Source organism: Miniopterus schreibersii, assembly GCF_964146895.1.
Source record: "Miniopterus schreibersii genome assembly, chromosome: 5".
Classification (NCBI taxonomy): Eukaryota; Metazoa; Chordata; class Mammalia; order Chiroptera; family Miniopteridae; genus Miniopterus; species Miniopterus schreibersii.
Genome location: NC_138106.1, coordinates 1,003,881 through 1,027,722, shown reverse-complemented (window position 1 = coordinate 1,027,722; position 23,842 = coordinate 1,003,881). Strand labels below are relative to the sequence as shown.

General features: G+C 53.5%; 1 protein-coding gene across 3 annotated transcripts in view; it reads left to right on the top strand.

Moving 5' to 3' along the window:
• Nucleotides 1-3,863: 3,863 nt before the first annotated feature.
• Nucleotides 3,864-23,842, top strand: part of TIAM1 (TIAM Rac1 associated GEF 1) — a 216,376-nt gene continuing 196,397 nt past the window's right edge. Inside the window, exon 1 of one of the 3 annotated variants that reach the window (XM_081137622.1) lies at nt 3,864-4,016. The gene's annotated coding sequence lies outside the window, so the exon portion shown is untranslated. Of the gene's footprint in view, nt 4,017-4,170; nt 4,334-23,842 lie in introns of those variants that run through there. The other 2 variants (XM_081137620.1, XM_081137621.1) reach the window with 2 other exon arrangements.

Here is a 23,842-nt window from a genome sequence, read left to right as displayed (position 1 = left end):
CCTAGGTCGATGCTCAACCGCTGAGCCACACTGACTGCTTTTTGGATTTCTTTGGAGCAGGAAGAGCTGTGCCCAAGGCGATCAGAGGGCCACTGAGGATTCACCTGAAGCTCACCTTGCAACTGACAGAGTGGCAGTTAGACAGGGATGAGCAGAGCAGGAAGGATAGGCCAGGTTCAGAATGTCTCTGGGGCAGAAAGTCCCTGCCCTGGCTGGAACCTCGCCCCAGGGTCACCTTTTCTTCCCTGGCATGTCACTAGTCATGCAGTTTAGACCTGCCTTGGAGGAAGAACGAGGGGCCAGAGAGTAGCCTCGCATGACTCCCATACAAGCCCTTTCTTGACCACTCCCTTAATCACTGAGCCCTCGGGACAATGAGGTTCTGACCCACATCAAATAATCTTAGGAACAAAACCTTGGCCCTGTTGACCACAGACACACAGTTTTCGTCAAACTAGAGATAACATCTAGGCCTCAGTTGCGGTTCAGCTCCAGGCCCAGAAAAGTAGTAAAACCAGACAAAGTGATGCCATGGCTGACATCAGGACCGGATGCACTGACCAATGACTCCCTGCCCTGGCGCCGACCAAGCAGTGGAGACCACCACCCTGAAGAGACACACCTGGAAAGCGGAGTATTCTATTGAAATCCTCCCCTGAGCCCTCACCTGAGACTCCCCAACTTTAGAGAACAGATAAAAACCTTAAGGCAAGGGACCCAGGGCCTGCCCTCTCCCTCCCTCCCTCCCTCCCTCCCTCCCTCCCTCCCTCCCTCCCTCCCTCCCTCCCTCCCTCCCTCCCTCCCTCCCTTCCTCCCTCAGGTGCTTACCTTTGCTTTCTTTCTCCTAACCTCCAAGGGCCCTGTTTTTTTTTGTTGTTTTTTTGTTTGTGTTTTGAGAGCATGGTGGAAGGATTTTATTCAAACACTTTTTCCTTTATTTTTCTATCACCATTTATCCCCCCGGAAATCTCTTCCACCTCCACCCAGGGCTCTCCTCCCTGAAATCCCCACACTGTTGACCACGTCCGTGAGTTCTTTCCATTTTCTTTCTTCTTTTGCTCAATCGCTCCACTCCCGCCCCCCACCAGAGCTGTCTGACGCTCTCTATCTATGCGTCTGTCTCTGTTTTGCTTGTTAGTTCAGTTTGTTCATTAAATTCCACATGTGAGTGAGATCATATGGTACTTCCCTATACAGCGGGCACTATTATCTCAATTATATAGATGGGGAACCAAGGCACAGAGGTCTGAAGTAACTTGCCCAAGGTCACTGCTATGGCAGGGCCATGATTTAAAACCAGGCAGCCTTGCCCGGCCAGCGTAGCTCAGTGGTTGAGCATTGACCTAGGATCCAGGAGATTGTGGTTTGATGCCTGGTCAGGGCACATGACCAGGTTGCGGGCTCGATCCCCAGTTGGGGGCGTGCAGGAGGCAGCCGATCAATGACTCTCACCATCTATGTTTCTCTCTCTCCTTCTCTGAAATCAGCAAACATATATTAGTAATAATAAGAATAATAAAGCCAGGCAGCCTGGCTGCAGAGCACGGCCAAGAGCACTTCTGAATAACATTTGGGAAAAACCTTCTCCTCATTTTCATAAATACAGTATATCCTGTTCCAAGCTGGCGGCTTGTAGCAGGTTAAGAAATTGCTCTTTCTCCTGGGATGGAGACTTCACGAAGGAAGGACTCTCCATCAGAGGCCAGACACTGGCTGAGATGTAGTTTTTTGAAAGGGCATCTTTTGGAAAATTTTTCGAACTTCACTCAAATCCTCTTTTGCAGCACCCACCACGGGACCTAGTGGACTGATCGCTGTGAGACCTACTCTCCTTACCATTCTTCTCAAACCAGTGTTTTGATTTTTGAACTTTATTTTTATTGTTGACGCTATTACAGATGTCCCCATTCCCCACCCCTTTGCCACCTGCACCAACCCTCTGCCCCCTTCCCTCTGGTCATCACCACAGTTGTCTGTGTCTGTGGGTTATGCCGATACGTTCTTTGCCTAGTTCCTTCCCCTTCTTTCATGAAGTCCCCCCTCCCCTCCCCTGCCCTCTGCCAGCTCAGTTTGTTCCACGTATCCACACCTGTTTCTATTTTGTTCCTCAAACTGGTGTTTTAAAGTACTTCACATGTTCAGAGCTCTTACTTCTAATGAGAGCTCCTCTATAATTCATTGGTTAAATTTTAAAAAAGTTTTTATTTATTGATTTTGAGAGAGAAACATCAATTTAGTGTTCCATTTATTTATGCATTCGTTGGTTGATTCTTGCATGTCCCCTGACTGGGATCAAACCCACAACCTTCGTGTATGGAGACGGTGCTCTAACCAACTTAGCTACGGGGCCAGGGCTCATCGGTTAAGTATTTTTGAGGACCCCAAATGTGCCAAGTCCTGGGTTAGCACTGGGATGCAGCAGAGGACATGGCAGATGAGGTTCTGGATCCCGAGGGCATCATTAAACGCAGTTTCAGCCCCGCCCGGGTGACACGGCGGCGGGTGGGGGACTGGGTGCCTAGCCTTGAGGGGCTGTGGGAAGCTCCCAGTGTCCGCAGGACCCCTGCACACCTGTGGTTCAGCACCGACTGCGGGGCTGGGTCCTGAAGGAGGGGGGGACCAGCTCAGTGAACAGCAAGCATGGGGGTTGAGGGGGGTTCTGGGCTCAGGGGGAGACCCAGGGGAGACAGCAACATACTTTTCTGTTTAAAAGGATGACTGCAGAATGTAGACTAGGCCTCAGGAGCAAGGCCCGGGGAGGAAAGTCTCACGTCGGGTGGGGGAGGAGCCGAGGGCTTGGATTTGGGAGGCAGGCGAGACTTGGGTTTTCCAGTTTAGGTTCACCCTCTGCGACACCGGCGACTCCTTCAGGGGTTCCCTCTGCGTTCAGCCGGGTGACCCCGGGAGCGCAGGCCGCCCGCCGCCCCCGGGCCAGGTTGTCCCTAACGGTTGGTCCGAAGCTCCGGCGGGGCGCCGGGGGGAGCCGTCCGAGGGTCCACTGTCAGCGACGGGTCTCCGTGTCCCTCGCCACCTCGCGAAAGGCAACCGGCACCGCGGTTTCGGGTTTTGCAGAAGGGACCAGGTCTGTACGAACCTCATGCCCAGAAGGCGAGGCCCGAGCCCCCGCCAAGACTTCAGGTTCACTCGCTGGGCCGGCGAGTCGGCGGGAAGGGCCGGCCCAGGTTGGCCAAGGGCGCAGCGCCCCACCTGGAGCCGGCCCGGCGCCAACCCGGAGGGAGTAGGTAGGTTTCCTCTCGCGAAAAAGTTCTCGCCTCCCAGGCCGGACCCGCGCCGCAGGTACCCCGATTCCTTGCGGTCCCCCCCCAGCCCCGCGCCGCGTCCTCCGCGGTCCCCGGCAGGAGAACCCTTCACCTCCCACCGCCCTCCCGAGGCCGAGCCGCGCGCGCGCCAACTCGCGCCCCTGCTCCGTGCGCCATTGGCCACCCCCACCTAGGAAAGGTGACTGGCAGCTTCGCAGGCCTATCGCGGGAGGAGGCGGAGGCCGCCCGGCCCGCCCAGGCCCGCTTTGTTAGGGGCTCCGTCGCTGCCCCCCGCCCGCCGCGCCTCCCCGCCTCCCCGCGGCCCCCGGGGCGCGCTCCCGGATCCGCGCGGGACGGCACCCCGGGGCCGCCGACGCGCATCCTCCCCGCCGCGCGCGGGGGCCGGGAGGAGCCAGGTACCCAGCGTGCTCCTGTTGTCAGTCCCCAGCCCGTCCGAACGCCCCGCTCCCGTATCCGCCGCCGCTGATTGGCCAGGCGGAGGCGGAGCGATCGTCAGGCGGGCCAATCGGAGCCCCGTTTCCCACGCGCTCCCCCGGCCCCGCCCCCGAGGCCGCCCGCGGAGGCACCTTGACAGCTCCCATTGGCCGGCCGAGCGCCGCGGCGGCCGGGAGGAGCAGCGCCGCCGCCGTCGGGCGCGCATCTCCGCAGCGCCGCGGTCGCCTCGGTCCCCGCCGCCCGGGTCCGGCGCTCCCGCATCGTGCCGTCCCCGTCGCGGAGGTCGGGCGAGCGTCGCGGGTGAGTACCGCGGGCCTGGGTGCGCCGGCCGTCTGTCCAGAGCCACCCCGAGGGGCGCGAGGAGGGTGCCCGAGCTCCTCCGCTCGTGACGGGCACGTCCCGACCCCCGTCTCCCGCACACCGGGGCTCCCGGCGGGTCCTAGCTCCCCCCGATTGCGCTCGGCTGGTATTGTTTTCGTGCTCGCACACTCGGGAGGCGGGGGGACATCTCGCTCGAACCTTAAGAAGCGAGACGGGCCAGCGGCGTCCAGGTGCCCGGCGCCGAATGGAAGTGACAGTGTCCGGGCGTTGGCGGTCGGTCTTCCCGGCGACAGGAGGTCAGCGTTGACTTGCGGCGGCGGCGGCACTTTGTATTTGTCGGCTGATTTTTTTAATCAACTTCGGGGAGGGCGTGCGTGTGCGTGTGCGTGCGGGTGGCTGTGTGTGGTGCCTCCGTCCCAGACCTGGGCACCTCCAGGCCCCGGGTTCGGCGACGCTGCCCGGGCGCTCACCTTGGTGATTGGTGCCGCGCTCGGGGCCGGACACGCGGGGAGGAGAGCCGGGGTCGGCACACCAGGCCGGAGACCCGCGGCCGACCTGGGAGGGGGCCTTTAAAGCGGCATCCTGCAGGCGCGCAGACAATGCCTGGCCCGGGCGCGGGGACCCCGCTCGCGATCGCGGGCTCGGCCGCCGGGATGCTGCTGCGCCGCACCGCTTACCACCCGCCGGTGACCCGCGTGGGGCCCGCTTTTGTTTACAGACCTCGCCATTGGGCAGGAGCTGCGCGCTGCGCCCCCGGGCCCTGGCCGCTGGCACGCGCCCCTCCGAGCCCGGAGAAGTTGGTGCGTGCTGTCAGGTGACGCCCCCTCCCCCGGCCTCCCGGCGAGATGCTGCAGGGAAAAGACGCCCTGGCGGCGCCTTGGCTTCCAGTCCCCTGCGCACCGAGGCCGTGCGTCCTGGCCAGGGTCCCTCTCAGATGGGCGGCCGTCGGGGTGCGGACAGAGCCACACTCCCATCCCTAACAGTAGCGTCCTCTGTCCTTGCCCCCTGATCATCCCAGGTTGTACGGAGCCTGCCTTTTCTGCAGGCTGGCAGGTCTTGAAGGACGCGCGCGAGCCCTTCGGGACGCTGGCCAATCCGTGCCCGCTTCTGGCGGTGCCCACGCGGCCCCGCAGAGCAGCTGTGGGGCATCCTTGAGTCATAGCGGGCCGGATCAGTTACCCACGCGTGCTGACTTGGCGCACACTTTGTTTGAGCTGGAGTAGAGGTTAAGAGCCTGGACGCTGTGGTCAAGTCAACCTGGGTTCCAGGACCTGCTCACAAGCTGTGACTCAGGCCGGCTACTAAATCTCCCCGAGTCTCAGTTTCAAAGTGGGGATGAGCATTCCCATCTGTGGGAGGGGTTAAGACGACCATATAAATAAACTGCTTAGGACAGTGCCTGCCACCAATGAGCCACTGGCATGACCCGGTTTTCCTGCTAGAGGGACTCGGTTATAGAGGACAGAGCCCTGTGTCCTGCCCTGGGTGCCTTTCCGCAGTTTTCCACTCTCCCAGCTCCTGTTCATTGTAAAAACCACGAGGCTGCTGTTTTCAGCTCCAAGCGGGGCTTGTTTAATGGCCTTAGGCTTCACTAAACGGTGCTTAACTAACCGCTCACGGCCTGTTCTGTTTGAATTTCCGTGAGGTTTTCGTTGTTTCTCCTTCCTGCTTCCTTAAGGCGATGCCGAGGCCCAGGCCTGGGCGGGGAGGGAACCTGTCCAGGTGGGAAGCAGCTGCGGGAACCAATGGCCGCTGCGCACAGTGATTAATGCCCGGATGGAGGGAGGTTTGAACAAAGAGATACCTGGAGCGGGAGGGAACACTTCCTGGTAGGAGTGAAATCTGAGCTGTGCCTCGGAGCAGAAGTCGGGTAATCGCTGGCTTCTGGAATATACTCTGTCGTACCCCATGGAAAGAGCTCCGGGAGATGGGCTTTGAGCCGTAAACACGGAAGTTGCTAAGTAATTATCATTGAATGGAGGGAAATAAACCTCTGGAGGAAGCTGTTGATTAAGTTGGGAAGGTGGGAAAGGAACATTGATTTCATTGAATAGCTTCAAAATGCTGTCAGTGTGTTTGGGCTTGTTTTTCTGCTGCTCCACCAGCTGACTGTCTTTAGGCCAAGAGACACCCAGTGTCATACAGGAAAAACCAAAACAAGAAGACCCCTTAACAGCCCGTAACCAGATAGACGGTTTAAAAATGACCATCTCGGGCTTGCCAACAGAGTAAGATGCTATTGGGAAAAAAAAAGCTCCTGTTTCAAAACCCTTTGCCCGTTGGGGCAGATTATTGAGCTGGGCCCAGTAACACATCCTTTGAATGTAGACCCAGAGGCCATTACCGGCCAAAACAAGCAAATAAGCAAAGCAAAAATGCAAACTGGTCGGGGGCCTGTCCAGTGGGAACAGTTCACTGGGAGGCACCCTCCACCCCTCTGTTCTCGGATCTGCCTCATCGCCTCCCCGAGTAGTGAGTGGAGCGGCGAGTGGGGGCTGACTCCGGCACTGTGGGGCAGTGGTGTTACCGCTGGATGTAAATAATCTGATAACCAGTTTCCAGTTCCTGCACTTGTTCTGGGAATTCTCCGGCCCTGAGGGATGGGAAGGCGACTTTGCCCCCTGCTGCCGTCTGGGGAACAAATCGGTTGGGACCTAGACTTGAAAGGAGCACGTGGTTAGGAAATCTCATTAAGCTGACAATTTAACTCCACTCCAATGCTCATCCAAAGAGGAAGAGCAAAGGCTTCCTCCCCTGTCCCCTGCAGATCCGTCTCCCAGCTCCCCGCCCCGCCCCTCTGAACCTGAAAGGACCGGCAGCCCTGCTCCTGGGCCTGTCTCCTCCCCCCCAAATTCCTGCAGTTCCGACAGCTGACCAAATCCCAGGCTTTCAGGAGGGAGGGGTGACCATTCCTCCCCAAAGTTGCTGAGGGCATACACTTGGCCCCAACAGCAAGGGGCTTACTGCCTGAGGAGAAGGGTTTTGTGAGGCAGCAGGTGAATATTGGGAGTTCACGCCTGTGCCCTCCCTACGTGAGTGCAGGGGAGAGCTTGCCCCGAAGCCCTGAGGACGAAGCCCTGATGACCGGGCTTCTGCCCCTGTGAGAGGGGTGAGGTGAGGTGAGGAGGTGGGACTTGGTGTCCGTGGGCCATATTCCGAGTCCTGTGGGATTCCTGAACCCCGCAGGTTCAGGCTTGTGTTTAGGGGAGATGCTTATGTTTGTCTCCAGTCGTCTGGGCTCCTGCATTTGAAACACTCTATCACTGGCGTGTGTGTGTGTGTGTGTGTGTGTGTGTATGTGTATGTATACGGGCACATGTATACATTTTCCTTTCTAAATTAACCACATAGGTAGAGTGCATGTTTCTGAGCATGTCTCTGTCTTTTCCCCCCTCAATGTGGGACCAGGAAAAACAGATTTGCAAGGCCCCAGCCAAATTGTTCTGTTTTTCACAATTCCACTCTCAGGTCGTTTCATCTCTCAGTGCTGTTTTCTGTCAATAATAACTCCTGTGTTAAAAGAAAAAAGGATCTCTCATCTGCGTAGGCCAAATCAGTTACTTGTAAAGATTTTTTATTATTATTAAATAAAGGAGGCACTCAGAAGTAAAGCAGCACTCAGCCAGGAACAGAGTGTTTTGAGAATGAAACAATGCTCTAGTGTAAAGGGTACAAGATATTAATAGTTAGGCGACTTCTCCCTTCCATCCCCTCGCCGACCTCCTGCGCCTCCCTCCACACCCCTCCAGCATAAGACCTGCCTGTTCCCGGGGTCCCCGGGGACCTCATTAAGAACTTCACAGAGCCTGGACTGTGGGTACGGAGAGTCGGCCTGTGCTTGTGAGATGCTTCTGGGCGACCTCCGCGCTCTCTGGCTCGGGGAGGGGTTCCCGCCAGAGGCTGGGCCAAGAGACGCGCGGTATGTTCAGTTCTGCAGGTGGGGGTCTGATTGAACCGGCGGCAGAGCGGAGGGGCCACAGTTCTGGGGTGACGTCAGAGCCGCTCGGTTGTGTGCACTTAGAGGGTGTTAAACAAAGAGGGGCGATTCAGCCAGGGCTCCTCGGAGGAAGCGTTCAGCCCAGTGCATCTTGGGGCTCAGATTGTTCAAGGCCCTTTGCCCTCGGGGCTGCTACAAAGTTTCTCTCCCCAGCTGGCCTCAGGGTGCAGCTGGTGAGGGAGGAGGTCCCTGCAGCCTTGAGCCCCCAGCAAAACCGGGGTGTCGTAGGAAGGGCCCTGCAAGTGTTCCTGCCCAGCTGCTTTGAATTCGTGAAGAGGAATGAGAGGGAGAGAAGGGTGTTTGGCTTAATGAAGAAGATACCTGTGTTCTTCTTTGTGGCTTTGATAGATAAGTGACTGAGTCATTCACACGGCTTCTGCCCCCTGAAGCGGGAAGCTTTCGTGTGCAGGTGTGTGAGGACGTGCGATTGGGAGACAGTGGCCTCGGCTCCCACACTCGGCCTGGAGTGGGCGAGGAGGGGATTGGAGATGAGGCTGGGATTCCGGTGCTTTTCCTTAAAGAGACCACCAGGCACCGTGCTCTGTGGCCGTGGAGGAGATGGGTGTCCTGCAGAAAGTGGCTGCTTTGCCACGGCTGCCTCCAGCCCAGGGCTCTCCTGCCCGCCCGCCCTCCTCCTAGGCCGGGAGCTGCTGACCTTGGAAACAGGGCAGTTCCAGCTCCTGCCCCTGGTTTCCCCTGCCCTTGGCAGAGGTGCGAAGAGCACTGGGAAGCCACCAGGCTGCCCCTGGGGGTGGGCAGGGGAGGGGAGGTCAGTGAGTCACGGGTGTGGGGATCTGAGTCATGGCTGTGGGGATGCGCCCTGGGGCCTTGTCAGCACCATGGGGATGGAAGCCCAGGGGATTTTCACCCAGGGCCTTCAGAAGAGGTGGGGTGGCCTGGTGTCTGCAGGTTGAGTCCGAGGGGCTGGCGGAGGGAGTCTGCCTCACCTCCCCTTCCACCTACCATGTAGGGGACCCCTGGTTTTGGGAGGAGAGATTCCAGCTTTGCCACCTCAGAGTGTCTTCAGATTCTGGAGCAAGATCTCTTTGGACCCAGCTGCACCCCCTGGGTGGATGGGGAGCATTTGGCCACATGCCAGGTGAATTAAGGGTCCGGCAGGCAGGTTGGGGAGAGTTGGGATTCTGGGTTCACTAGTTCCACTTGCTTCTTGGGCCGTGTTTTAGAGCAGGGGTGGGGAACCTTTTTTCTGCCATTTGGATATTTATAACATCATTCATGGGCCGTACAAAATTATCAAGTTAAAAATTAGCAGTGAAAAAAGCTTCTAGATTTATTGAATTTTGAGTCCTGCCTGTGGTGGCCTTGGAAGGGCCAGACCCAATGATTTCAAGGTCCATATGTGGACCGCAGGCTGGACGTTCCCCACCCCGGCTTTACAGGCTCAGAACTGGGTTTGTCCTAGTCATGACCTTTCTATGTGGACTTTTTTTTTTTTTTGACTTAATAGGAGCCTGACCCGGGTAACCTAGGTAATGTGTTAGTTTCTGTCTTTTGCAAAATGTGCATCTCCATTTCCTCATGGGACGCAAGGATCTCTGGAACCCAAGGGCACAGAGGGCGGGCTCTTGTGGTGCGGACACCTCCAGCCTTCTAGGGTACCTGGGAGGCTCCTGGTTGTGCCGATTGTCATGTTAGTTCCTTCCCCTGACATTCTCAAAAGTGCCCTGTTTGGCCGCCTGCAGACCTGAGTCCCGAGGGTCAGAGCTGTAACCCTGACAATGTTTTAAGTGACCCCGTAGTATTTCCCGGCCGTTGCAGGCTGCCCTGTTCTGGGGGGCTAGCGGCTCATGACCCCCGCTGGGTTTTAAAGGTGTTTGACCCGGGACTGCCCTGGGGGGACAATGCCACCTGTACTTTTTCCTTAAAACGACCTTTGGATCCCAAGGTTACTAAGGGCGGCCCAGTGCTCTTGCCCTGCTGTGATTTTGCCTGGCTGTGCTGGGTCTCGCTGTCTGCCCCACGTGGGGAAGGGGAGGGGGGGGCTCTGCGCAGTTCCTGTTCTCTGCAGGACCTAACGTGCGGTTCCAAGCTGCCTGCCGAGGGGTGCAGTCCGGCTGTGTTGCTCCAGGACACTGCTCAGTTCCACACAGTGACGTGGTGTCCACTTTAATATTTTTCCTGACATAAATCCTATGCTTATTTAATGCAGATTTTTCAGCTCAATTAAAGCAGAGTTTGATTGATTCTAAAAACAGTGTGTACAGTAATAGCTCCACGCAGTGTCGACACACTCAGAACAGATGAGCGGGGTGCAAGCAGCAGGAGCCTGTCCCCAGCCTCATCCCCCCCTTCCCCCCACTCTCCTCCCCCGCTCCCCCACTCTCCTCTGCACCCCTCCCCCTCCCCTCCCCCACTGTCCCCACTCCCCTCCCCCCCACTCTCCTCCCCAGTCCCCTCCCCACCCACTCTGCTCCCACCATCACCCTGCTTCACTGTGGTTTTAATCATCTCTGTGTCACAAAGTAAGACGCCGGGACCGCTTTTGCATCTACCTCCCGTTATGATAAATGATAATTTAGCTTCAGCATGGCCCCCACCTCCTGCCTGCCTTCTCCAGCTTTTCGATGATAAGTTTTACAGTTCGTATGTTCGTTAGTCTGTATGTGACTTACGTGGCCCTCTACTTGAGTTCCATTTCCACGACCGTGACGTCTGACCTCCCCTTTATAAAGCGAGAACACCAGTGACCTCACCTATCTGTTCTTGCAACTTTGCTCCCCGCTGGGACCCCAGCTCCCGATGGGCCCCCAGCTCCCCATGGGCCCCTAGCTCCCCATGGGCCCCCAGCTCCGGCTGCCGGCGGCGGGTGAGGTTGAGTTCTGTAGGTGTGATGACGTGTTCCCTGCCTTGTCTGTCGGTCGTGTTTATAACAGCTTTATGAAGATAGAATTTAATACTGTACAACTCAGGTCTTGAACCTGCACAATTCAGTGGTTTTTGGCATGTTTACAGCCTTGTCTAACCATCACCACCATCAATTTTAGAACATTTTTATTTTTTTTGTTAATCCTTACTTGAGGATATGTTTTTCCTTTGATTTTTAGAGAGAGTAGAAGGGAGGGAGGGAGGGGGAGGGAGAGAGAAGAAGAGCGAGGGACATCCATTGGTCGCCTCCCACACAGGCCGACCGGCTCCGGGATCGAGCCTGCCACTGAGGCAGGTGCCCTTGCTCGGAACTGAACCCGAGACCCTTCCGTCCGCCCGCCAGTGCTGTACCCACTGAGCCAACCCGGACAGGGCTCCTTGTGGTCTTGATTTGCATTTCCCTGAGAAATAATGATGTTGAGATCTTTCCCTGTGCTCACTGGCTGATTGTATATTTTTGGAGAAATGTCTGATCAGACATGTGCTCATTTTTGGAGTGTTTTTGGTCTGTTTATTAAATTGCGTGAATTCTTTTTTCTAGGTACAAGTCCTTTACCCAATACGTGATTTGCAAACATTTTCCTTCTGCGGATCATTGCTTTCTGTTCCTCATGGTGTCCTTTGCATAGTGTTTGCTTTTTAAAAGCTGAACATCAGTGGAAGATGTTTGCTTAGTTGTACTTCGCCGTTGCTTTTTTCTCCCTCGCTGGGGTGGCACGCCAGCTTTATATTTTCTTTTCTATAGCGCCGTGGGCATGACTTAATTTAGGAGCTTGAGAAAAGGAGCACTTGAAACATTCTATTTTAAAGCTGATTTCACATAAAAAAAAGAGCAATACTTTGTTTATTTAAAAGGCTGTGTGGATGACTCAGTGATTTATTTATCAAAGCTACGTGAGGAAATACTTGCAAAGTAATTTGAAAGTGAACTATCTCTGGGCATCAGCTTTTGGGTGTTAAGTTTCTGCTGGGTCACATTTTGTTGTGTTATATTAGGACACAGGTTCCTACCTGGGGGCAGTTTACTCGCCAGGGGACATTTGGCAGTGACAGAGACTTTTTTTGGTTTTCGCCCTCGGGAGGTAATGCCGGCGTCTGTTTAGATACAAGGAGACATCTGGCATCGAGTTGGTGAGGCCGGGACATCATTTTATCCTGCACAGCACGGGACTGTCCCCAGATGGAGAATGACCTGACCCATGGTCAGTAACGCTGAGGGTGAGAGTCCTGCGTTCAGAAGGCACAGATCCTGTTAGAGGTGACGCGTTTAAATTTCATTACTTAGGAAAGAAAGCTGTTTGTGTTTTCTGGATACTTGGAAGTGAGTATCCGGAAATCAATAATCAGATCAATAATCAATAATCAGGGGCATCAAATTATTTTGGTTGTTTAAAAAATTGTTTTTTTATTTTTTAAAAAAAATCTTTATTGATTTCAGAGAGAGGAAGGGAGAGGGAGAGAGAGAGAAACATCAATGATGAGAGTCATGGATCGGCTGCCTCCTGCCTGCCCCCTGCTGGGGATCGAGCCTGCAACCTGGGCCTGTGCCCTGACCAGGCATCGAACTGCGATCTCCTGGATCCTCGGTCGACGCTGAACCGCTGAGCCACGCCGGGCCAGGCAAAAAATTGTGGTTGTTATTAAGCCGTATAAAGTATCTTTTTTAGGGTAGAAAGTTTTAAAAATTGGGTAATAATTTCCAGTGTTTTGGGCTTCCCTGTGTCTGAGCAGCGTCACCCCTCCCTGACTTCAGGGTATCGCCAGTGACGCTCACAAAAGGCTTGTTTAGCCCTAGAACTGCTGGGGTTCATGTTATGGGGGCAGGACGTGTGCAGGCTGATCATAAACTCCTCTTAAGCAGTTTATTGAGCATTAAAAATATTTTCGGCCCTGGCTGGGTGGCTCAGCCAGGTGGAGCATTGTCCCTATGCCACAAAGGCTCCAGGTCCTGTGCCTGGTTGGGGCACACACGGGAGGCAACTGATCGATGTTTCTCTCTCTCCCCCTTCCACTCTCTCTAAAAACCAATGGAAAAAATATCCTCAGGTGAGCATTAACCAAAAAAACCCCTCCAGCAAACAAACAAAAAAACATATCCTCAGGTGAGGGTTAAAAAATTTTTTAATGTTCCACGTTCAGTGCGAGAGCTACGGTGACATTTTAGAAGCTTTATGAGTGTTAGAGTGAGGAGTGGTGACCTCATCCTGGAACCCCCGCGAAGAGAAATTAACACTTCAGTTCTACGGTTATATCAGCCGAACTTTAACATTTCATTGTAATTTAGAAAATTAAAACCTCATAACTAAGGTTTTCACGTAACAATTTCAGGATCTAATTATTTAAACATTGATTTACAAAACGCACCCTGTGGTTTCTTCCCTTTCTCCCCTGACAGTTAATTACTTAATTTGGGATTGAACCTGCCTGCAGCCTTGGTCCCTTGAACCCTCAACGCTTGTCGCAAACCTTTCAGATTCCCTCGGGAACCTGCCGCACGACCTCGGCCCACTTCCCACCAAAACACCCAAATGACCTGTTTCTGCCAGGAAATGGAGTCAAAATCAGGTGGCCTTTATTTGCAAAAGTTGCAGGTTGGTATTAGGAATTTGGAGTCTTCTGGTCAAAGGCGAGAGATCCAAGTAAATGCCCGTTCTTGTGTGTGTGTGTGTGTGTGTGAGTGAGAATCCTCGCCCGAGGATATTTTTTCCATTGATTTTTAGAGAGAGTAGAAGGGATGGAGGTGGGGAGAGAGAGAGAGAAACATTGATGTGGGAGAGACACATCGATTGGTTGCCTCCCGAACACGCCCCGACTGGGGCTAGAGACCAAACCTGCAACCCAGGTATGTGCCCTTGATTGGCAGTTGAACCCGAGACCCTTTGGTTTGTGGGCTGACCACTGGGCCACACCGGCCAGGGCAGTTGGGTGGTTCTTGTATGTGTCCTGACCCGGGATGAACCTGGAACCTTGGCGTATCAGGGACAGCGCTTTAACCAGCCGATCCACTGGCCAGAGCCAGCCTCTTGAGCTTTAATGGCAGAAATCCACGTCGTCTTTCCTGTGATACAGCTGTTCTGAATCCTACCCAAGTCAGGAAAAGTGAATTTATGGACCCCTAGTGCTTTCTGTTTTTACATCGCGTAGAGCCAGCCCCGGTGACATTTGGGACCTCACCCAGGCTGTTACAGGGACTTGGGCAAACTGTCTCCAGGGGCATAAAATATGGTCTTGATGGCTGTGTTATGGTTGCTAGAAAACCAAAATTTGGGGAAAAATGGAGTCTTTCTGGGAAATATGAAGGTACAGTTTTCCAGTTTAGAAAAGCCATTCTGTGGAATTCTGAGACGGAGAACTTAGTGAGGACACGAGTCGCTTTAACAGTTTAATGCCCCGAGTGTTCCTGCGACTGACTTCAGGATGCTTACCCGAAGCGAGGTTCCTCTCTGAATTTCCTCCCTGGGTTTGAATAAAGTCCCTCTGGCTTCCAGCAGCTTTAAAATGGTTGATGGCCTTTGATGGCCTGGGCGCAGTTGTCTCTGTTTTCTCAGGTTTCCGTGCCCCAGCCCCCGTTTTCTTTGTCTGGGTGACTCCTCCCAAATACTTCATCTTCAACCTTTTTTTTTTTTAAATTGTGAAGCGTTTCTCTTAATGATATCAGACACCAATAGTAAATATAGTCAAAATACCAACCACATACATCTTTGAGTGTTGAGATTAGGGTTTTTTTTCCTTATGCAAAAGTTTCAGTAACTTGGAAAGAGTCTGCAATGATGTCGGGGTTGCTTTTATAATGAGAAGCATTGAGTTAATCCCCTGGACATTCATCTGTGGGTGGGTGGCCCTGAGTGGAAATTTAGGTTTTTCAAGTGGTACTTGCTTTGTTCTGTAATCCACTTGCCCGTGGGGATTAAGAGCCGGTGCTCCCCTCACAGTAAGGCCGGGAGGAGTGTGTTCTGGCTGCGGGAACAAAGAGGAGAGGGCCGAGGGCGGCCAGAGGCCCAGGAATTGAATGTCAACAGGAGCTTTGGCCCCTGGCTCCGTTGTGGACAGATCCCCTCGGGCTGGATGGAAGCCGGACCCTCAGTCCTCAGAAAGTTGTTGACTTTGGGGGTCGGCTGCTCCTCTCTCCTCGCCCCCCCACTCTCCTTGGAGAGTGGTCTTAGCTGGTTCCAGTCATGGCTGTGCCTCCGGACCTCAGCTTTTCTCCGGGATCTTTCCCCAGGACGTGCTTCATTCGTGAGCTGTCCCATCTTCTCTGAAGGTCTAAAGCTTGGTCAGTGGTCAAGTCGAGCTTAATCCGAGTCTGTCGGTTTTCTAGGGCTGCTAAGGCGACAGGGGATGTTCTCCTGTAGTTCTGGAGGCCAGAAGTCCAAAACCACGGCATCGGCGGGGCCTCTGCTCCCCCCGAAGGCTCCAGGGGGGAACCTTTTCCTGCATCTCCCGGGTGCTGTGGCCCCAGGTTCCTGGCCTGTGACAGTCAGTCTCAGCCTCCTTCCCACGGCCGCTCCTCTCTCCAGTTCATTCCTCAGGGGTCTGTCCCGCCCGTCCCTGCCCTTCTCCTGGGACAGCCTCTGGATGGGATCTGAGAGTGGGAAGGAGTGAGGAGACCCTTCAGTCCCGGAATCTTCTCCGTGACAGCTTAGCAGGGGAGCGTTACCTGAGTGGCCGCCAGGGTCAGAGCAGGAGATCAGCTGGCGGGTTGGGGTTTGGTCCCAGCGATGCCTTTGAGTAGCCGAGACACTGGTCCCTTCAGAGGCTGCCTCTCGGTCCCTCTGAGGGAGCGTGTCCACCCCAGGTGGAGGTGACACGGCTGGCCTTTGCTGACACCGAGGGCAGGCAGGAAAGGCAGTCTGGAGAGGCGGACGCCGGACAGCCTTGTCCTTGGTTGAGCAGGTGACGGGTTAGAAGCTGCTTCCTGCAGGGACGGCTCTGCCTGCCCACCGCTGCCGACTGCCCGTGGCGCAGAGAACCGCCTTTCGCAGTGGCTGCCATGGCCCCCCCCCCCCCGTCCATCCTTCTGACAGAGCTTCTCGCTCCGCACCTGTCCTCTGTCGCCTGGATGCTTTAGCTCTGTGAGCACCTAATGCAAGATTGCAGATTGTGGTGCGGGATCGTGGGCTGAACTGTCCCCAAAATTCATAAGTGGAGGCCCCGACCCCCAGGACCCCAGAATGTGACAGTATTTAAAGGGGCGAGTTGACGTGAGGCTGTTAGCGGCTGAACCAGTGTGACTCGGGAGAAGTCCTCATGAGAGGAGGACGTTTGGGCACACAGGTGCCCGAGCGCAGACGAAAGGCCCGGGAGGACACCAGGAGAAGGTGACCGTCTGCAGGCCGAGGAGAGAGGCCTCGGGCAGCCGGCCTGCGGCAGCTTCATCTCAGACTCCAGCCGCCAGGACTGAGGAATGGCTTTGTTGTCTAAGCCGCCAGTTGTGGGGTTTGTGCTGGTGGCCCCCGTGGACTCACAGGAAGGCTATTCCGTTCTGTCCCCTCTGCCCACCGGTGTTCGTGTCCAGTGTCTCGTTGCAGCCGTCTGCACTTTCCTTAGGGAGCTTCCTGGAGAGTTGGTGGGACTTGCAGACATGTGCTGTCCTTCATTTATACTTTCTTCTGGGCAAAGACTGAGGGGTCGTGGTTTACGAGTAATTCGTCACTACCCTTACGACGGGTGTTGATGAAGATGACCGTCCCGCTGGCCACTGGTATAGACCCAGACCCTCGTGTTTGCAGGCACGTTGGCTCCTTTCCACGTGGTCATGAGAATGATCCTTGTGAGGTGGGTGTTGTTTTAAACGGAAAGAGGGGAAGCAGAGGACATGCCACAGACAAGGCCACGCCGTGTGGATTTTGTGGGTCCACAAGTCCACACTCGTCAGCTGATGGGAGGGAGCATCTGGGCCTCTGGGAATCCTTTATCTAAGCCCCTTCCTGCCGCCACACGTTTCCACCGCAGGGGCTGTGAGCTGTGCTGCCCGCGGGCGACCACTGCCCCCCGTGGCTGCTGAACCCGAGAAGTGGCTCGTCTGACCCAGGATGGCCTGTCGCCAGGAGGGGACTGTAAGGTGTTTCTTAATTTTGACAATAGTCAGTTGAATAAAGTAGGTTATTACATGTAACTTAACCTTTTCACTTTTTTGAAATGTGGCTGCTAGAACATTTAAAGTTATGTTTTAATTGGATGATTCTGGTCTAGAGAATGGCTGTCCCCTTATTTTCCTGGGGTAGCTGCTAGATTGGGTGAGTTATCTCTTGTTTCAGGAACCTTAGCTCTGCTGGGCTCCCCAAGGCGTGGGGAGCCCGAGGATGTGGGGAGAGTGGCAAGTGGAAAGTTCCAGAAACTGAACTTTCCCGACTCGCACACGATAAGGCAGGAATTTTCTCTGCAGCAAATTCGTTTGGGCAAATTTAGACGCTTGAGTAGATAGGCTATCAGCACCTATTATGAATAACGATAGCTCTGCCTGTTTATTGCTTGACTCCCCTTTAAATGCTTCAGAATTAAGAGGCGTCGTCATAAAACCCTGAGTTAATTTAGGAAAAATTAACCAAGAGCGTAAAAGCCACGGAGGGAAGAGCAGCAGAGCTGAGAGTCACCCGTGGGCCGTCGCACCCGCGGTGGTCCCGAGTCGGCTGTGGGGTGGGACTGTCCAGGTGCTGCCCGGACAGACTGACTGTCCATCCCTGCGTCAGAAGCGGCTCCGTTGAAGAATGAACCACAGTCGTCCCCCCTTGTCCGAGGTGTGGTTTCTCTTCCGTGATCTCAGTTACCCACCTCAGCCCTCGCGATCTGAAGATTTTGAGTGGAAAATTTCAGAAATAGGAAATCACAGGATTTAAATGCTGTGCCACTCTGAGTAGCGGGATGAAGTCTCTCGCTGTTCCGCTCCATCCCTTGTCCCGAGTCTCCACACTGTAGCCGCTCCGCCCATGAGTCACTCAGTAGCCACCTTGGTGATCAGCTGGATGTCGGGGCATCACTGTGCTTTTGTTCAAGTGACCCTTATTTTTAATAGTGGCCCCAAAGCCATTCCCATAACTTTTATTAAGCTGTATTGTTATAACCGTTCCATATTACTGGTAGTTGTTGTTAATCTCTTAGCGTGTCTCTTTATAAACTGAACGTTGCCCCGGGTGTGTATGGAAGGGCCCCGCACTGCCCGAGGGGTCAGGCGTCTGCTGGGAGCTGGAGTGATCCCCGTGGGTAAGGGGTCGACCGCATCTGTCTGTGCATCGCCTGATGCTTTCATATTTGTCTCCTTGCTGTGGGTGGCTGGTTTGTTTCCCTGGATGGATCCCAACACCCTTGTGAGGAGAGATCTTGTTTTATTTCACTCCTGTGTTGTTGAGCATAAAACGCATAGTCAGGTTGTATTTGTTGATGGAACCAGTGGTCAATACAAAAGGCAGATTCCGCTTTCCTTCTCTCCTGCCCTCCTTCCCGGCCCTCCTCCTCTGCTCCTTTGGCGCTCTCACTCCCTCCCTCCATCTCACCCTGTGCATTGTTTCTCCTAAAGGTGGGGGCCACCCGGGGAAGTCCTGAGAGCCGTGTGCTCAGCTGGCCCTCTGTCCCCCGCGCTTTCCCAGGAAGGCCCTGCCTTACCTGAGCGTGGCTTTATTTTCCTCTGAGCACCTCTGCCCTTCCTCTGTGCAGTGGCCCTCACTGCGGCAGCCCCGGGAGGACGGCCCTCCCGGGTACCTGAAGGCTGGCTCACGGCGCAGACTTGCCTTGGACGAGGGCCAGCCCCGGGTGGGAGCTGGGCAGACGCCACTCCAGCAGGGAGCTGATTGGACGGAGCCCAGGGTGGAGGACCTGCCCGTGGGCCAGCGGAGCCTGGGTTTACCCGAGCTGCCCCACACAGCGAGGGGGCAGTAAACAGCGTGTTCATTAATTCTGTGGGTAGCAGTGAATTAGGAGGTGTTGCAAAACCGGCTGCACACAGAGGACGTTGGGAAAACACAGAGCTGTGGAAGGTGAGGCAGGGCTTGGAGGGGAGCTCAGCCTGGGGAAGGACAAGCTGCCATCTGCAGGGAGATGAGCCGTGAGCGTGGGCTCCCCGGGGCACAGTCCGCACTGCTGCCGTTGAGGGGGAGCCGGTGGTGGAGTCCTGTGTCCTGTTCTTGATTGTCAGGAGGAAGCATTTATTTCCTTACTCCTTAAATTCATTAGGACTAGAGCCCTCTCCATACTCTGTTTATAAGGCTCAGTCTTGAAGGGAAACAGGAGAGGAGTAGGTCCCTCTTACATCGTAGGACTGGCTGCTTCCATGTCTTTGGCTCTGGATGCTGAGGGCGGCCAGGGATCCAGATCTTGGCGGCTGGTCCTGGGGTTGGAAATGCCGATGACCAGCTGGTGGGCCAGCTGCCTGCTCAGTGCGGCAGCCTTGTGTCTGGGTGCGAGCCCACCGGGAGGCCCGGCTGCTGGTCTCTGGGCCACTCCGCTGTTGATAGCTGTGTGGGTCTCTCTCAGCTCTTGTGACTGTGCCTCCTCCGTGGAGCCTCACCTTCACAGCTCCAGTGCTCTGAGCCAGCCTTCCTCCGCCAGCTTGAACACAACTCTCCTGATGGGAGACAGGATTGCTGGAGGGTAAGGAGCAGGGAGTGCGGAGTTGAATGGATCTCTGTTCAAGTCTCTGGGCCATTCTGGCCTAAATGCTGTTTCTCAGCCTCAACTTTCCTTTCTGTAAAGTGGCGCAATAAGGTTAGAGGAATGTGGTATATAGAGAACTTTGCTTGAAGGTGACCTTCAGCTGGTGACCTTCAGTTGCCCACGAAATAAGTATGGGTCACATTCAAAACCTTTTCTTTTTTTCTTTTTTTTTTTAAAAAATATATTTTTATTGATTTCAGAGAGAGGAAGGGAGAGGGAGAGGGAGAGAGAGAAACATCAATGATGAGAGAGTCATTGATCGGCTGCAGCCCACAACCCGGGCATGTGCCCTGACCGGGAATCGAACCCTGATCACCTGGATCCTAGGTCGATACTCAACCGCTGAGCCATGCCCGGCCGGGCCAAAACCTTTTCATTAGGAGTCCAGTGGAGACCCTCCCAGGGTTGCCCTGGCAGATGGCAGTGACACTAGACAAGAACTGGGAAACGACGGTGGTATCGGGCCCTGTGGGGCTTGGTCAGGACAGAAGTTTACGGTTTAGTTCCTGATATAGCTGTGTGAATGCCATGTTACCGTCTTACCTGCGACATGGTAGAGGGAACAAACATGTGCAGGGGGGTTACAAGAGCAGGTGAGTCCTTGCTTAAGCCAAGGTGGTGGGCAGTGAACGATGCGACCTCCAGGTAGAGGTGAGAGAAATTGTTGAGCCCCAGGAGGTTGGCTCTTCCCTGTGAGAGTCTGGCTGTGTCTCTAGTGGACAATCTCCTGTGGGGGAGGGATAGGAGAGAAACCCCTGGAGTTGGAGGAGGGAAGATGACTAGGTTGGAGGTTCTGGACTTGAAGCTTATAAACACATATCTGTTGCCCTGGCCGGTGTTGCTCAGAGGTGACAACCTCTTGCTCCCTTTCTTGGAGGCAAAAGGCTCACCATAGGCACCTGGCTTCCTTGCTGGGGCTGCTCTAGCCCTGCAGGCCAGTGTCCAGGTACCATAAGCACCTGTCTGGCTCTAACTCGCTTCCCCAAACTTTCCAGCACATGTAGTCTACATAGAGGTTGCTTCTACACAAGACTACTTTCTATACAATGACCAAGAGTAAGACTGTATAGAGAAGGCAGAACCTCTCAGGGACTGTGGGAATTCCACTTCACCTCTGTAGGATGGGTGGGGGCTCTATTCAGGCGCCCTGGCCTACCTGCAAGGTCGCAGCGGCTTGTTCCTGGACACATAGCCTGAGCCCATTTCAGCCCTGAACAAATGGAGCAAACAGAATAAACAGGGCATTACTACATGCACCTGGCCTCCCCACCTGGAGCTGCTCTGGCTAGGTAGCTATGCCCTGGATGCCTTAGGCATCTGCTTGGCTCCTACTGACCTGCCAACACCACCTGTCACACACAGGCTACACAGAGGCCGCTTCTACACAAGGTCACCTTTTCAAAACTGGGAGAGACAGCTATTTTGTCTAATTCATATAAACAAACATAGAAAGTCAAACAAGATCAGAAGACAGAAGAATATCTTTCAGTGGAACAGGAAAAAGCCCCAGAGAAAAACCCTAAGGAAACAGATTTGCCTGAAAGAATTCAAAGAAATGGTCATAAAGATGCTCATCAAACTTGAGAGTGGAATTCAGGAACTTAGGGAGTTAGAAAGTACGATAAAGAACCAAGCAGACCTGCCCTGGCCGGGTAGCTCAGTTGGTTAGAGCATAGTCCTGATATGCCAAGGTAGCAGGATCAATCCCCGGTCAGGGCACATACAAGAACCAACCAATGAATACATAAATAAGTGGAACAATAAATCGATGCTTCCCTCTCTCTCTCTTCCTTCCTTCCCCTCTCTTTCTAAAATCAAAAACAAACAAGCAAAAAACAAGCAGACCTGAAGAATACAATAACTGAAAGGAAAAATACATTAGAAGGAATCAACAGCAGATTAGCTAACACAGAATGGATCAATGACCTTGAAGACAGGCAAGTGGAAATCAACCAATCAGAACAGAAATAAACCCCACACAAAAAGAAAGAGGATAACCCAAGGAACCACTGAGATAACATCAAACACGGAGACATTCAGATTACAGGGATTCCAGAAGGAGAAGAAAGTGAGAAAGGAACAGAAACTTTATTGAAAGAAGGCATCGTTGCAAAACTTCCCTAACCTGGGAAAGGAAACAGACATCCACGTCCAGGAAGCACAGAGAGTAAGTTCCAAACAAGATGAACCCAAAAAGACCTAACTTCAGGACATGCAGTTACAAGTGGCAAAACTTAGATACAGTGTTGAAGGCAGCAAGAGGGAAACAATGACTTACAAAGGAAACCCCTTAGGGCTATGAGCTGATTTCTCAGCAGCAACTTTTCAGGACAGAGGGAATGACAGGACATCTTTAAAATGCTCAAAGAAAGGAACCTACATCCTAAAATAATTTACCCAGCAAGATTATCACTCAGATTTGAAGGATAGATAAAGAGTTTCTTGGACAAGCAAAAACGAAAGGAGTTTTATTATCATTAAACCAGCTTTACAAGAAATGTTGAAAGGTCTCCTTTAAACAGAAAAGGAAAGACCATAGCCAGAAAAAAGAAATATGAGAAATGGAAAAAAATCTCACAGGTAAACCCAAATGTTTAATAAATACAGAGAATCAGACATTTCAAAAACTACTGTGAAGGTCAAAAGAAAAACGTTTTGAACTCATCTTAAAGTTGTGTTGTTAGGACATACACAGCACAACAGTTGTACTAGAAGTTCCTTGTTAGAGAACTTCACTAACCACTGATGGGGAGCCTGAGGCCCAGAAACAAGGGCTCCCTTAGACTATAAATAAATATGCGTAGTAATTTTATGGTAGGGACATGATTAATAATTTCTCAGTTAGAGTCCTTGCTCTCCTTCTTTCTTTAACCCAGCTTACCCTCCTGGCATTCGTCGAGAGGCTTAATTGTGTACCCGTGTTGCGTAGTCATTTGTGATGTGAAAACCAAGGCTCAGACAGGTTAAGTAATTTGCCCAGGATCACACAGCTGGTGTTAGGTTTTCTGGAATCCTAGAATATGGCTTTTTAAGAAAAACCCTATTAGCTGTTTTCTAATTTAAACAAAGGTGTCCAGTTATCCGACCATAAAATGTTTGAAAGCCAGCCTTGCTAAGAATTTTAGGATGAAGGGTTTCCATTTAGCGAATGAGCTGACGTGAGGTAATGAAGAGTAAATCTAGCAGCTTCTCCCTAAGAAGTCCAGGAGTCAGCAGCACGTGGCCCTGGCTGCGTGAGTTCGTGTATTTGTGGGGTGAAGGCAGCGAGCACCAAGCAGTTGCTAGCCCTGCTCTGTGCAGGCTGTGCTTTGTCACTCATGCTGTGTGGAAACCCCTGACATTTGTAGGCATGGCTCCGCTCCACAATTTATTGTCACCATATGGTGCAGGTGTCCCTTCACCTGTGGAAAGGGCGGCAGAAGCCTGGGGAGATTTTAATTGGTCCAGTGGAGGAGTCAGTGGGTGAAGCAGATTTTGAGTTCAGCTGGTCCAAGACCAGCGCTCTGTCTCCTGCTCCAGCAGCCCCCCCGGCTTATGTTGTGTGATGTGTCTTTATGTTTATATGTGATATAAACGTCCCGTCGGACGGCTGGGCAGGGCTCCGGCGGGTCTCGTGGCCACAGCTGCCTGAAGGGAATGCCTTCCAGAAACACTGAGCGGGAGCTGGGTTTTCACTCTGTGATCATTCATATTCAGAAGTGAGGGAGGTCGCGACCGCGGGAATTCCGTGAGTCCCTGAAGCAGAGGGTCCTACATGGGCTGGCCTGCCCTAGACGGTCACCTTTCCCCCTTTCGTGTTTAATACCACAGGTGCCTTTTTTTAAAAAGAGAAATTTCATGAACAAAAACGTGGAGCTCAAAGGAAAAGAAAAATAAAATCTCACCGTAAAGGCATCGTGCTTGAACAGCTATTCGTGTTTCTGTTTATTGTGGTGAGAGATGTATATGTAACACAAAAGGGGTTACCACGTGAAGTGTACCATTCAGTGGCATTAAGTACACTTGTATGAAGCCATTCACGTTGTTGCCGACCCTCCCTGCGTCCAGCTCCAGAACTCTCTCATTTTCCCAAATTGAAAACTCCGTTCTCATTGAACACGGAGTCCCCGTGTCCCTCCTTCTCGCCGGGCCACCCTCCTTCCACGTTCCGCTTCTGTGAGTCTGCCTGGTGTGGATGATTCATGCAGGTGGACTCGCAGTACTTGTCCTTTTGTGGCTGGTTCATGTCCCTGAACAGTGTCCTCAGGGCTCACCCACGTTGTAGCCTGTGTCGGTA